Source organism: Hirundo rustica, chromosome 15, assembly GCF_015227805.2.
Source record: "Hirundo rustica isolate bHirRus1 chromosome 15, bHirRus1.pri.v3, whole genome shotgun sequence".
Taxonomy (NCBI): Eukaryota; Metazoa; Chordata; class Aves; order Passeriformes; family Hirundinidae; genus Hirundo; species Hirundo rustica.
Window position 1 is genome coordinate 3,918,264 of NC_053464.1, and position 12,140 is coordinate 3,930,403.

The 12,140-nt window shown below is 37.2% G+C and overlaps 1 protein-coding gene across 10 annotated transcripts in view; it reads left to right on the plus strand.

Moving 5' to 3' along the window:
• The window catches only part of RBFOX1 (RNA binding fox-1 homolog 1), a 1,151,472-nt gene that overhangs the window by 685,774 nt on the left and 453,558 nt on the right, over positions 1–12,140 (plus strand). Inside the window, exon 1 of one of the 10 annotated variants that reach the window (XM_058422652.1) lies at positions 6,389–6,406. The exons of the other annotated variants lie outside the window; for them this stretch is intronic. The gene's annotated coding sequence lies outside the window, so the exon portion shown is untranslated. Of the gene's footprint in view, positions 1–6,388; positions 6,407–12,140 lie in introns of those variants that run through there. 10 annotated transcript variants of the gene reach the window in all.

Genomic DNA, 12,140 nt, shown 5'->3' on the forward strand with positions numbered 1-12,140 from the left:
GGTATTTGTCAACCAGATACTCTAGGGAGACGTATTTTAAATCTTAGGATTTAAAGTGTTTGCCTGTGTTCGAAACAAAGTATTGATTGCCTCTGTAATCAAAGAAAGATTTTATTGGTTCTCACAAGTATTTTCCAAGCAAACAAGGCAAGGGTTAGTGAAATGACTTTCCATGCTACAATAGGAGTTATATTTATTGATGTTTCCCAGAGTCATCCGGACTTTGTGTGGGATAAACACTCTTCTCAATCAAATTTTATGGCCTGTCTTTATGTGACTAATGATTTTGAAATAGATAGTTTGGAAATAATATTTTATATTGCTTACATAACTGCATAGATGTTAATATTTATTACACTTAAGATTTTTAGCAGTGATTCAATGAATATCCCAGAATTATTTGGCTTATTTTCATATCCTTTCCTGTTTTCTGAATCACAGAGCTGTAATTATTCTGTACCTATAAACTAAAATATAACACAGCCTTAAGAATGCTTTTCTTTTCAGAGGTCTTCTGGTCATGTAGCAATGTTTGTTACCAGGGTTTATTTAGCTTGGTAACAGTGGAGCAGAATTACCAAACACTGGATCAATTGTTCCCCTTAATCAATAAATCTGTCTCTGAATTGGTTTTAGGGTAAAATCATATTTAGAGACCGAAGAGCAAAACTTGCCTGTGGTTTACCTTCTAATTGAAATGATTGTGCACAGCAGTGTTTATATTTTGTTGCTTCTCGTTTGTGCTGCTTTTTTCACGTCATGAATTCAGTCCTTGTGTGAAATATCACTGTACATCATGCAGAGAGTGTAATTCAGCCTCTTCTCATGTCAGACTTGAGAGCATTAGAGCAATATCATCATTTTTCTAGGGCTAAGCCACTGAACCACAGTGGTTTGTGTCATTATAACTTGGCAAATATAGCCAGTCCTTTCGACTCCTGAATTATCAGATGTTTTACGAGCAGATTTCTTTTTATTTTTTTTTGGTGATGTATTTCACTGTAAGGAAATTCTATTTAAGCAGAAGTCGTTTGCCTGAATTCACTCTATTGGTTATTGCCTGTGGTGACAGCGCAGGATTGCATTATGCTTTATGACTTTTTGTCTTCTTGAATAATGACATTTCTGTTTAACAGAAACTGTGCTAAAGCTTCAATCAAAAATGCTGAGTATGATATGAACTAGAGGGTTAATCAGAAATTCCTCAGAGTAGTAAAGCATACAGGTTTTACATTTATGGACACTGAACCAGATTCATTTTTTAATGGTATGGATTTTTTTTTTCTTTATTAAATGATGGAGCTGGCCATATATATTCTTGTCATTAATCAATAATTTCTACTGTTTTAATTCTATGTTATGAAAGGCAAGAAAGCTTATCTGACTTAGGGAATACTAAGTTGACTCAGGTAAATGATTGCCAAGGGATGGAGATTTATTATGAAATCTGGGGAAGATCAGAGTGAATCTTCCCACTCAGTCCTTTTTTTTTTTTTTTTTTTTTTTTAATCAAGCAGAATTGGATTTGCCAAGTAATGGAAACAAAAAGCCTCCACTTAAGTCAATTATTTCAATCCAAATTAAAAATAATGTTCTTGTCAGACCATTTTTAATCTAAGTAGTTCTGCTGGTCTGAGCTTGCTGCTTTGTGTACTCAACACCTCTATTTCAATGGTATAAATGATATGCAACTTTGAGTCGATTTAGGCAATGCATAAATCTCTGTAGGATTAGAGTCCCACGTGTTTACATGTAAACACGTAAATTCTCTGCTGGGCTGGTACAAGTTAAACTGTACCTCTATCATATGATACAAAACACCATGATAAATTTGGGGTTGTTTTTTTCTTAGTACCAAAGATGATTGGAATTATCCATTATATTAATAGAGGTATTTTTACTTTGGTAGCAAAGGCAAGCCATATTGTAGAGGCATATTTTAGTTTGATGGCTCAGCAATAAATGTTATGTGCTTATCATTTTCAGGAGTGCTTTTTGTTTATCAACATTCAGGAAAATCTTTAGGTTTGTATTTGAAGGATGTATCATTTACAAGGACATTTAAGTGGTAGCCATTGGTGCAGGATTGCAATAATAAATAATAATGATTTCTGGTAGAGTTGCTGAACTTTTTAATTTCAGTGTGCTTAAATGTAAGGAATAGAAGTAATCCCATTATTTGCATGAAGCAGGAAGTTCCCAGCTCTGTGGAAGCAGAGTGGCTTAGTTGTGAATCTCTTGCACTCTGGAACTTTGTCCAGACTGAACCAAAGCCCCCTAAATTATTCCTCCATCTGTGGAGTAGAAGCAAAGATCTAACCAAGGAGCTGTACATGGTGAGAGTTGAGGTGGCTCAGTGCAATGAAGGGGGCATGAACAGGGAGCACAGTGAATCCAGTTTATGTGCAGAGCTGGTGTTGGTTAAGCCTCAGGTTAGGGATTCAGTCACATTTTCCTTTCACGGTGGCTCTCTCTGTGCTTTAGTGGGAGCATAAATGTTCCAGATCTGGGCAAATGCACCAATCATCTTCAATTTATGGAAGGGAATAAGGCATGGGCTGTTATTTTGGGAAGTAATGATCCAAAGCCCCTTGGCTTTAGCTGCAGCCCAGCAGAACTCTTAAAGATGACACTGGTTGGCTGCATCTGGAATGTTGACTGCATGGACTGGTTTGGTTTGGATTTTTTTGTTGTTTTTTTTTAATCTCAAAACCCAGGATGGGGTCCCTCCTGGGAAACTGCCCTCAGGGATAAGGACAGATAATAGAAAAGAGTTGGTGGCTTCTTAAAGACGTTTTTCTTACTGCATGAGAACTCTTGATTCCTGTGTGTGAGAAATCAGGCAGGTGAGGCAGGAGGATAAATCTGAGTTAGGACCTCATGGTGGAACTGAAGTACAAAAAGAAATCAGTCCTGGGAAGAGCATGAGGGTGTTGCTAGCATGGGGTCAGGAAAGGTAAAGCGCATTTGGAGTTTGGAATTAGTCAAGGAATTTGAAGAACCAAAGGAAGAGCTTCTACCGGGACACTGCTCAGAAAAGGAAGAATGAAGAAAATATACCCACTCACCCACTGCCAAATAAATAAGACAGGAAATCAAGTGGCAACCAGGATGGAGAAGGCTGGGAAGTTTTTACTCACAATCATTCTTCCCACATCTCTCGAGTCTCTGGGCCTCAAAGCAGGGACTGGCACACCAAGTCCCTCCCATTTAGGAGGAGGTTGGGTTTGAGACCACCTGAGGAGCCTGAGCCTACACAAGCCCATGGGAAAATGAACAAATGTGTCCCAGGGTCCTGAGGGAATTGGCAGATGTAATTGCTGAGGCACTCTCCATGATATTTGAAAAGTTGTGGCAGTCAAAGCCCTCAGTGATTGGAGACAAAAGAACACGTGTATTTTTAAAAAGGGTAATAAGGAGATTCTGTGATTTGGAGGTGCTTGAATTGGAGAATTTGAGGAAATATTTTCCATTTAAAATAAGCAATGCACCCTGAAAGGAAGTTTTAATAATTTTTTTCCTAGTCTGTCACTTCAAAAGGTGGGGCATGGAATGGTGTTTTTCAAGAACTTGAATATATTTAGACAGGTAAAATGGTTTGCATTTCACATACAAACACCTCAGCCCAGCTCTCGGTGACCAGACCTTTAAAACTTTATTGGTGTTGGCATATTTGGGGTTTATACAGTCTGAAAGCTTCTTAGAGCACATTTACCAATCCATGAGTGTGTGGCCTGCTTTGCTACCTTGGCTGGTTTTAAAGTGGAATTATATCAGGATGAATACAGTGCCCCTTCTAGGAGAGCTCTAATAATATGTGAAAGTGTGGTGAATAAGGAATAACTGAAAAGATTATATTTTCTGGGTCTTTTATTACTGTAAAACATAAAACGGAGCTTTGTGGTCCGCCTTATAGCCAATAGTCTGGATAGATGTTTACAGATATATATATATTAAAATACTTAACTCATCTATTTATAAATCATCATAAAGAGGTAGCAATTTTATGAAAGTAAAATCAATACAAATTGCACATGGCTCTTGGGATAGATTTTATAAACTGGGTGTTTTTCTTGTAGTAACATAAACATCTATGAATATTAAGCCACGTTTTTTGCAATTCAATTTTAATCTTTCAAATATAGAACAGGGACTATTTCCCCCTCACTATGTAATTTCAATTCCCAGTTTTGCTGATGGCATTTATGATCATAAATAGAGATATTAAAAAATAGATGCACAAATTTTGCTGTATTGGTTTGCTGAGCAGGCTGCATGTGCATAAGTAAAAGATGCTTAAGTACACTTAGAATTTTAAAAAACAGTCTCCTTGATCAGTTCTTTTTGTGGCGAGGATTATGAAACTTTCCTGGATTGCAGCAAATATAACTGAGATTGTGACCCTGGCAGAGATTTAATTTGAGCGTGTTTTTGCTGTCATTTGGGACTTCAGGAAATAATCAATCCAGAAGTAGTGTAACAATAGAAACAATTCAAGGAGTTTTATAGTAAAGCGCTTAATTCTACTCAGGATGTGTCTTGTGGGGTTTCTTCATTTCGTTGCTAATTTTACAGTTTGCTGGTTGTATGTGCCTGTACATCCAGATCTGCCACTTGGGGAGGGGAAGGATGTGGCCTGGTTATGGGAGTTGCTTGCAACTGGTATTTTAGGAGATGTTTGAAAAGCAATTATAGTGGAATAATTACGATTTTAATACCAGCAGAGAAAATAAATGTCAGGTGTTTGTTGGGAGTCACGTTTCAAGAGTGCAATCTGTAGAACACTAATGTTGCTGGAATGGAAACTGACTGTGAAGAGATTTGATAAATTTCTCCTAACTTCAATGCCACTTTACCCACAGTATAACTTTATTCCTGCAAAATTTGTACTTGTGCAGTTTTGCTGAGCTTTCTGAGGGGCATTAATTTACTTGTGAAGTTTCTGCTTTTTTTTTTTTTTTTTTGAATTACCCAATGAGTGCAGCTGACATTAATCATGAGGTGAAGAGCCACTGCTCTGAGTGACAATAGGGCTATGCATCTTAGTCAAGAATTTCACACAGCTGAAGTGACTAGAGTGAAATAATTTCGGAAGATAAAACACAGAGGGCTCTAATCCTATTAAAATACGTCAGTAAATAATAGTTTTTTTAGTACTGGTTTAATTTCCAAAATTTCTGAGGTATTTAGTTAAACACTTAGAGGGACTAATTGTAAATGATATATACCCATTGTTACTTTGGTTAATAAAAATGGAAATACCTGTGCAAAACAGAACTGCTTTGGATGCTGTAATGTAATTACATCTTGGAAAACAGCATAATAAGGCTAGAAGAAAACCCTAGGTATATGTAATTTCAGATTCAATTTCCTGTGGATTGAGAAATACTCTCTGAGTGTGGGGACCACTTTTAAACTGGGCAGGAGAACTACCTCTGCCTTTTACTGTACTATTCACTTTGATTAATTAATTCCAAGTGTGAAATTGTACTAGGATTTCTGTAGTTTTCACAAACTGAAATCAGATTTTTAAGGTGATTCTGAAACTATAATTTCTTCTGAGGTTTTTCCTTGTACTTCTCTATAGTGATAATTGATGCCCTGAGTACATCAAAACAAAATCAGGGCAGAGAGCGCTAGAACTGTCCTTGCCTACCCTGGAATATCCTGTGTCATACTCAGATCTCTCTGTACTTGCATTCAGAACTAGAAATGATTTGTGGAGTCAGAATGCATTTTCATCTTTGAGATTCATGATTGAATTTGAAGAAATTGTAAGGAAGAGTCTTTGAAATAATCAGAACCCACTGGTTGTATTCTGAATTTACTACCTACATTTTTTTTTCCTGTCTAATTTCCTGAGGAGCTGAGCTCATGTGAGAACACAGCCTGACCCACTGCTTGTCCAATATGTTCACATGCCAAAAATTTAATCTGGAATGTCTGCCTGTGCGAAATCTTTTGCATGGCATTTATTTTCACTTTATGGATGGGTTCTGCTGTGCTAACATTGCTTCTGTAGCTGTGGGAATATCATGTTTATTGATGTTGTTTGCCTGCATTTTTAGGCTGTTGTCTTCTTTTTTCGGTAGTAAATACAAAATAATGTGCCTCAATGTGAGCAGAGCACATTTTGAGCATTTAGCCACCTACTTACACGGTGTTTGGATAAAAATGAAGAACATTATTTAAAGAATCTCCATTTTCTAACTTGTGGAAAATTCATTGTGGAAGTTGGAGAATAAAAGCAAAAGAAAACCACATTTAGTTAAACGTAGTTGCATTAAATGATGTACTTAAGAGACACTAGCTCAGACCTCTACAGAAGTGTTGTGTTGTTTTGTTTTTTCTTTCTTTACAGGATGAAAATGTAGCACTCAGGAAACACGGATAATCCAACTATCAAGTAAGATAGAAACTAGTAGCAAATAAAACAAAGTCCCAAGACAAAGTCAAAATCCTTCCAGCTAGATCCTAATAACTCAGTTTTCAACCTGGGAGATGAGAACTATGGAATGTTGTGGGCATGTAGAAGCACTTTTGGTGGGTTTTGTTCTACACTGTGTGTGCTGAGATTCCCAATGCTGGAATTCACTGCTCTGCCTCTCAGCTTTCCTTTCTGATCCTGTTTGGCTCACGTGGCTTTAAAAGAGCAGCAAGTTGTGGCACCATCCTAGGAATGATTTTTCTAACAGTGTTCTTATTCTTTCCTGAAAATATGGAATATTAGAACATAGGTTTTGCATGGTAAAAGCCTGCCTTTAACATCTGGTTTTCAGTATTCTCTGTTAAATTTGTACCTATATTTAGAATAATCCTTGAAACTTTTGATCCTACCTGAGTGTTTCATCTCAGAATATTGTGTTTCACTGAAAGAGGAGGCAGATAGATTTCAGATTTCTGTTGTTCTTTTCTCCCATGGTATGTGCACACCTAAACCATAGTCTGGAGTGTGTTGAAGAGAGGAGACTGCCCCTTTTCTTTGCATAGAATATACTTTGCACGAGGAATAGTGTGTGCTGTCACATATGGAAGTCCGGCCAGACTGATCATGGTGTGAAACAGATGTGGCAAAACAAGTTCTGATTCATTTGTGATGTGATTTTTTTGTTGTCTCTCATAAAGCATTTAAGTCAAAAATTGGAAATTAGGACAAACATATAACGTGGCTATTATGTTTTCAAATACTGAAAATATGCAATAACTTTAATTTGTGAATGAGAAATGGTATTCTAGGGAAAAAACAACTCTGTAAGGTGTGGTAACCACCTCCACCTATCCCTTCATGTCTTTTACATCACCAAAATCTTAATATAGGTATATTTCAGCCTCCTCTTATAGGCTATTGTTAAAGTATACTAGTTTCAAGTTTTCCTGTTCTATATGATCTATTTGAAGAAAACCAGACAACAGGTTTCGTGCTAATTCAGTCAGTCATTGTAGTAGGTGTTATAACAATGTTATTCTGGAATGGTGGTTTGTTGGTTTGGTGGTGTGTTTTTTTTGGTTTTTTTTGTTTTTTTTTTACTCTGATAGAACTTATAGAAATGAGATGATCTCTGATTCTCTGGTTCCCTCCTTGGGTAAATAAAGCCCGACTAAAAGTGTCTGGGAATGTGAGATCACTAAGGAATCAACCTCATATTTCATTTCACTGGTGTCACTTTCAGGTATCTCCATAATCCATTTTTCCTACAGTAAATAAAACTCTTGAATAGTCATAAAATATGAGACAGAAGAAATAAATAAGCAGCACAGCACCTAAGTGCAGTGCAGTCCCTCCCTGCAAAAGCTGCTCTGACCACAGGGAAATCACCACTCACTCCTGTGAGAGCTCTGAGCTGACGGAGGAGCCAGGGTGCCTCTGAGGTGATGGAGACTGCCTGAAAAAGTCACCTGCAAGGCTGCCTTTCTATGTAGATTTTCTCTAACAGTTGATTTAAAATTCATTTGTGGATTGTACTTCCAGCAGGCTTCACACAGCTCTCCCTGCTACCACACACACGAATCCTGCACTGCGCACCTTGCAAGTTATTTTGCACAGGGCCGTTTCTGCTTGAAGAACAATTTCTTCTGGAGATTTACTATGCTACAGGAATAGCTTTATGTGAAATCCTGTGAATTTGGAATATTCATGTAAGATAAATTACTTTTAAATTAAATTTCAGGAATGCAATTGATTTTGTTTGCCTGGCAAGAATAAGGAATTATCCACACAGTTATCTATAGCTTAGAAATGCTGCTTCTGCACAAGAAGCAGAATAATTTGGGGATATTTCTGATAAAGGGCAGTATATTTCACATTGACTTAGATTACTTGGAAATCACGAAAGCAGTGTTTTGGTAAAGTATATTTTCAATCCATCTTCTAAAATAAGGTAAAGTTTGAATTTTCAAGTTATAAAAGCAGAAGTATCAAAAAGTTTGTCTTCATCTCTGAGACTTCTTAAAATCTTTGCACATCTTTTGAAGCATTTTTTGTTGCAGGTTGTTGTTTTCTTTCATAGTCAGCACAGATTGGCATTTACTGTATTCCTTAGAATATTGCTCCAATGTATGTTATAGACCAGAATTTTCCAGTGTTATGAAAAAACAAACCCAAGAACAGTCAGAAGACAAGAAATTGGAGAAGTGGCTTGATTTTATTCTGGCATTTAACATGCTTAGATGTAACACCTTTTCTCCATCTGTCAACAGGGAAATCATTCTTGCAAATTCTTCAGTGGAAGTAAAAGGTAAAATCCACCCAGGAGGGACAAGAACATCGGAAGATCTCTTAGTCAGCTTTCTAATGTGCAGTGAAAATAGATTTTTTTATTAGTCAGGAGTAACTTATAACATGGTGCTTCTTGAAAAAATAATTTGTTTTTGATTGCAAAGGAAAGCTGCCTTCTGAATGCTGGGTTAATGATGAATATCATGCTTATGAAGCAGAAATTTACTTCTTCATCAAATGAGTGAAGAAAGAAACTCAAATGAACACAATAAACAAGATTTTTCTGAAAAAAAGCAACACAGTTGGATTTGATTTGAAAAGAGGAATAGCAGGCATATGCCATGTGTCATTATAGGAGAAAACTGGCGACAGTGTTATTCATTATGTGGTTGCAGAGTGCCCTAAATTGGAGTATAAGATTATTGGAAGTGGTTGATTTCCCCAGATTACTGCTTAATAGTGACTAAAGGGCCTGCATTACTCATATTTGCAAAGAAAATAGTGCCAAAAAGCAGCAGTGGTTGACTGGAATGAAATGTGGAGCCCTCAGGGTTTTAGCTTGAGATGCAGCTTAATTGTGTGTCTGTTGCTTAATACAAATGTGCCCGAGTCTCTGAGGCTGGTGTGCTCTCAGCACTTGCAAATTGATCCAGCACTTTCCCAAGTATTTACTGGGGATTTTTTCTTCACTGCTTTCTAAACAAATTATTATAATGACTTCACAGACCTGAGCAAGTTTCCCTATTTCTGGCTGTTTATCGTTACCAAATTCCTTCGGCTTCCTGCCAGCTTTTGTTTATTTCTTTTAACTGCTTAAACTTCTGTAATGCCGTGGTTGGAAAAGGGTTAGGGCCCGATATCATCACTGCAATTTTCCTTTGCACTTCTGCAAAAACAGGGAAGAATGACCCAGCTGGGATTAGGGTGTGTTTGCTGTCCTACTGCTGATGTGTTGCCCCCTGATAATGAAATATAAGTGTGGCAAATTACTTTTAACTAAAGTAATTCATGTTTTCAAGCAGATTTACTAAAGTACTTTTAGAAAGAGCTTGTACTGTGAAGTTTCTCATGCTTTTAGGGACATGTATTGCTCTGCTTGGACAAAGTTTTGCTAAATTGATTGTGGGATATACACAGAGGCTTCTTGAAGAAAAGCTAAATTACAAACAACCTGAAATTTGCACAAATTTGACAAAAAAGATAAAAGTTCTATTTCTTTCACAGTATTTACAATTTTTCTGTCAGATACTATGAAACTAAGCCCAAAATACTACATTACTGAGAAATAACATGATTTTGTTGTGTGAAGGGGCTGGATTGACACGCAGAGGAATGAGTTTGAGTTCAGTGCTGTGTAGAATTCCTGGTATGGCACACAGGACTTCTGTGATTCTATTCCCAGGTGATGAAAGGGAAATTAAAGTGCTCTCCTTTTGTCTAGTGAAAATGTCAGGTCTAAGAAGGCAAGAGTTTTACATAGAAATACCTTGGGAAAGAACCTAAGAATTCATCTTGTCCATCTTCTTTAATTAGCAAGACCTGGAACTAAAGAATTTATATGCTCTATTACAAATAGGGAGATGAGCAAAGGAAGAAATGATTCTATTCCTGTATTGTGATCCTGATTTCTACCTTTCCTGCAATAAATTTGAATAAGGTTTAAAAGAAGCTCCAGACTGTGGAAATTTTGTTTCTAGGTTTTGAATTCAGAGGGATTGCTGAAGTCTTTGAGTCAACACATTGACTCAGGAAGTACCTAGGATTGACTGCTAAAATCTATAAGAAATTAACAAACTAAAACCATGATCTTAAATGTATTCAAAATAAACTGAACTGTTCACCTACTGTTCTACTGATCCCTGAGTAGTGCCACTCATAATACTGATGTCGTTGCCGTGCTCTTCTAAGAGAAAACTACTGATGAGGGTTTTTAATTGTTACTTTTTCTTTTAGCTTAGAAAATTAAATTGCTGCCTTATACTGCTCAGCAAAATTTCCAATGAACATTTATAATGTCCGTAGATCAGTTTTTTTCTAATATTTTTGAGAGACATTGCTCCCTGAATTCAGCCACTTACAGAAATGAAGTTATTTATTACATTGTATTCATTTCAACTTCCTCCTGTTCAGAAATTACATTTGCAGTTGATATTTCTGCAGTGCAATAAAATGGTAACTGTGCAGCAAGGAGCATAATGCTGGAGAGCCCCTGAAGTGTTGTGCAATTAATACAATGGCTGAATATCAGTAAAGGTGTGTGAGGTGATTTGATTTGAGCATTTTAATGTCTAGGAGAAACTCAGGATGCAGAATGAAATTGCTTGAGTTCATTTTAAGATGAAAACTCAAATTTGTATATAAAAATTTTCTAGATGGAGGAAAACTGTATAAAAAGCTACAACTTGCATTTGAAAATCAGGAGGAATAGTTAAAGCAAACACATGAATGCTCATGGAATAAGCTTTTATTGATCAGTTATTTGGTGATGAAAGCTCCATTTCATTGCTCTGTGTAGAACCCCACGGAACAGACGAGATTCCTTCCACATCTGTGTAGCAAGAATGTTTTTCAAGGTTATGTTTTTCCCCCCACTGTACAGTTTAATATTGTTCTTCCACCCCTTGGGCAAAGAAAGGACATCTTTGGATATGCTATGTTTTTCCTAAATCAAAAATGCTTTCACTCTGTCAGGATTACAGGTGAACAAGTAGGATAAACCTCCTTCTTTGGGAGGGTTTAGTTCTGCACTGGGTCTGGTCTCACAGACCTGAGGAGTGTCCTGACCTGCCCTGACCAGGAGGTGACAATTCCTGTCCTGTCCTGGCCTCACAGGTTAATCCCCCTGCCTGAGCCAGACTCCTCTGGCCCCAAAATCCCTGGATCTGCCTCCCTCCTTCCTGTCCTTTCCATTGCCTCTGGGGGACACAGCACAGCTCTCCATGCCCCAGCAAAATTTACTGCTCTTCATCAAGATATTTCCCAAGTCTATACAAAGGATAGTTCTCTCCAGCTCTCTTAATATGAAATATGTTTTTCCACTGCATTGGTTCAGTAAATACAAGGGGCTTTGTTGCTTTTTATTCTCTCTAAATCATCAAAGCACAGAGCCAGCCAGAAACAGGTGAGTGTGAAAAGAGCTCTGGTGTCTTGGTGCTGTGTCTGGTTCACCCACCAGTGTTAGGAGCAGCTGACCACGTACAGCACAGGAATTTTATTTTATGTTTTTTTTTTTTTTTTTAATATATATACATATATATATATATAGATAGATAGATATTCTTTTTTTTTTCTTCTGAGATCATCTGGGACCGCTCTTTAGGTCTTGTCTTGTCTGCAGCAAAGCAAACAATTTGAGTATCACAGAATCATCTCCCTGCCATTTTGGGAGTGGTATTTGCTCTTTGCCCTCCTCTGGTATCTGCCT